The sequence below is a fragment of the Lucilia cuprina genome, chromosome 2, assembly GCF_022045245.1.
Source record: "Lucilia cuprina isolate Lc7/37 chromosome 2, ASM2204524v1, whole genome shotgun sequence".
Lineage (NCBI taxonomy): Eukaryota > Metazoa > Arthropoda > Insecta > Diptera > Calliphoridae > Lucilia > Lucilia cuprina.
The window spans coordinates 48,465,217-48,468,827 of record NC_060950.1 but is presented as its reverse complement, the minus strand read 5'-3'; positions in this window follow the sequence as shown (position 1 = coordinate 48,468,827).

Below are 3,611 nucleotides of genomic sequence, written 5' to 3'. Positions count from 1 at the left end.
AAATTTTTTCGAATTCAAATCTATTACAAAATAGCTTTAATCGTTTTTTCTTTATTCTTTTTGTAGGGGATTAAAGAAAAAATTTTAAATAAAAATGTATATACATTAGGGGGCGTTTGTTTTTAGAAATTTTATTTTGTATTTTACAAATACAATTTTGTATTTTAATTTCAGCTAATGATTAAACAAAAAACAATCTCTATATTATAGATAAAATTTAACTAAAATAAATATAGCCCCTATTTAAATTTACATAAATGATAAATCTTACTCGAAACATATTATTTATAAAGTTTTTTTTTAAAAATTATAGAGTTTTTGGAAAATTTTAATTATATTTTCCAAATATAATTTCCATTCGAAAAAAGTTTGAACAGAATTATAAATATTTCAAATTTGAAATTTCAAATTAAAAAATATATTTCCAAAATAATTGCTATCCTGAGTGAATTTGAATTTTAATCTGATGAATCCATCGGTAATAAAAATTATATGGTTCCTAGGCAAAAACTAACAAGAAAGGTTATACGAAACCAAATATAACAACTGATATACATATGTATTATTTAACTATTTTCAAATTAAACATTTATTTGAACAATCCTAATATCAAATAAATAATAATTTATTTTTTTGTAATTTAAATTTTCAAATGCATTATGTATTGGATATGAATGGAATGATCATGAAAACTTACTTTAAAGCGTATAAATCCTTATACTGCAGTAAATGCAATAAAATAAATAATGATTAATCAGAGTTCCTCTAAGTTAAAGTTTTCAGAAGGTTTGAGAAGGAAAACTTAGCACCACAAAAGGCGTTCCATGGCTTATTCTTTAGCGTTAGGGACCGATTCTGTTCTGAGCAAACTTCAACGGATTTGTTATGTTTTATGGTCATAAACTTATGGTCACATACTATGTATGTATGTTTGTATATTATACATATATGTTATGTACCTTTATTTGCAGCAATATTGTTATAACTAAAAACTAGAAAAAATTTTTTGTGCCCACAACTTGAGATTATTATTAGTCAGAATTATCATTCTTATTATAAAAACATACAAATATCATATGTAAACTAGGTTATTTAAAACTTATACGCAAAAACTTTTTTATATAGAGATAAAAACATAAAAATTTATAAACCTTTTAAGTTTAAATTTTAGTTTTTGAGATACAACACTCTGGCTGCAAAGGAAAGATTTTTCATTCAGTCTACTACAAAATGAATTTAAGAAAAAATTCGTAATTCAATTTGGAGTAGATTTGAATAAAAGAAAAATTGAATCATTCAAAGTAGAATGTAATTCAAACATGAATGAATTCAGTATATGAATGAATTAACATAAACTGAAAGTCTTTGAATTAAGCTATTGAATTAATTCCTGAGAATTAAAAAAAGGATTGGAATATTAAACTTTATATTTCTGAATTCAGATTTTAGTGAATTAAGCTCAAATTGAATTGATTAATTCGAAGTTCTGTTATGGAAGATTATGTAGATGGATTTTTCCGACATCAATATTTATAATAAACTAAATTTGTTTGAGGGATTTTTGAGACGATGTTGATGACTGTAAATCAGAAGTGTTCAATATTAGCAGAATTTTATCGAAATATTATCATTTAAAAGTGAATTATGTGGTATTGAATGATTTTCAGAAATACGAATTTATGTCAAATTTTATCTCAAAAACTTTGATTGTCAATTTTCGTTTAAGTATTTTTCGAAAATGCACTAATTATGGACCAAATGAAAAAAATCGTATAACGATTTATGTACGTTAGGGTGGCCCCGTTTGTATGGAGGAAAAATAAAGTATCGATGTTCCCGACTAAAATTAAAGTTTATTTGATTTCAAGATAGCGTTTCTCAAAATTTTTGTCCTGAGGTTAATATTTGGCTAGCTGGATCAGAGGATAAACAGATCCTTTTTGAGGTTTTTATGATTTTTTCATATTTCTTCAATAAAATTTTTGTATCAAAAGAAATAGAAACGATTTTAATTGTATACCTGATATTTTTGTAAAACAGTAAAAAATTCAAATTTTTTGTAAATTTTTTTTAGATATTTTACATTTTAACATATATTAATTAAAAATAATTCGTTGAAATTATTACACAATAATAATAAATAAAATCTACAGCGTCGATTTTTTCCTTTTTCCAAAATTCAGTCTAGATCAAATTTTGTTTAAATTTATCGAAGGCTGTGTACGCTACCAAACCATTGCGAAATAATGGAAACAATAACATAGAAACTAAAGACGTGCAGTAGTTCGCCACAAAGTATTGGAAAAAAATTTGTACCACAAATATTTTTGACTATTTGTTGTTAATTGTAATAATACAAAGAATCTTCATATATTGATGTTAATTTATATTAAATAAGATTTATTTTATTTGGATGTTTTATTATTTTTGGATGTTTTATTATTTTTACAAATATTTTTAAACAAATTTAATTAAAAACAATATATACCCTTCACCAAGTATGTTTTAAAAACAGTTTTTATTTATTTTGTATCTCTTCACACATGTCACACATAACATACACACAAACAAATATAAACTGTAGCAGAAAGAAATATTAACCGTTGTACTGTAATACCACCGTCAAACTGCATTACCACCCTCAAACAAATATCAGCTGTAAAATTAGTAGAATATTAATGTGTACATAAAACATATCCAAGTCAAATTTTATCGTGATAAACTTAAAATTCAATGAAATATGTGCGTTTAAGTGGTTTTCGGGAGTGGACTTTATATGGGAGCTATGACTAATAATGAACCGATCCGGGAAAAGTTTGGTAGAATGATTAGAATGTACATAAGTAGATTTGAATAAAAGAAAAATTGAATCATTCAAATTTTATCGTGATAAACTTAAAATTCAATGAAATATGTGCGTTTAAGTGGTTTTCGGGAGTGGACTTTATATGGGAGCTATGACTAATAATGAACCGATCCGGGAAAAGTTTGGTAGAATGATTAGAATGTACATAAAACATATTCAAGTTCAATTTTATCTAGATAAATTAATAATTCAATAAAATATGTGCGTTTAAGTGATATTCTGAAGTAGAAATTATATGGGACCTATAACCAATTGTGGGCTAATACAAATTTTTTTTGTAGCATGATTTCTTTTTCTATTATATTGACATGTACAAAATTTTGTATTTATATATTTGAGGGAGTCATTAACAATAAACTAATTTCCGAGAATATGTACCTTTGTATGGGGGCTATAGAAAATTTTGAATCAATTCTCATGATTTTCAACATACTTGATCCCTGTTAGAAAAAAAGTGATTTGTGACAATATTCATCGAATTATCTTTTGTAGTTTCTGAGAAAAGAGGTGAAGAATGACGAGGCAGTCCGAAATTTTTACTTATAAGTTTTTACGTCGTAAGCCGATTTTGATGATTTTGAAAAAAATATTTTTGGTAAAATTGGTTGATCTCTTTGGCTTAGTTTTAACGTGAGCGTGTTTTACACTGACAGACAGACGGATATAGCTAAATCAACTCAGAATTTTTGAATTTCATAAGGACCCAGAATATATCTACTTTGTTGAACGACAAAGTTATATATAT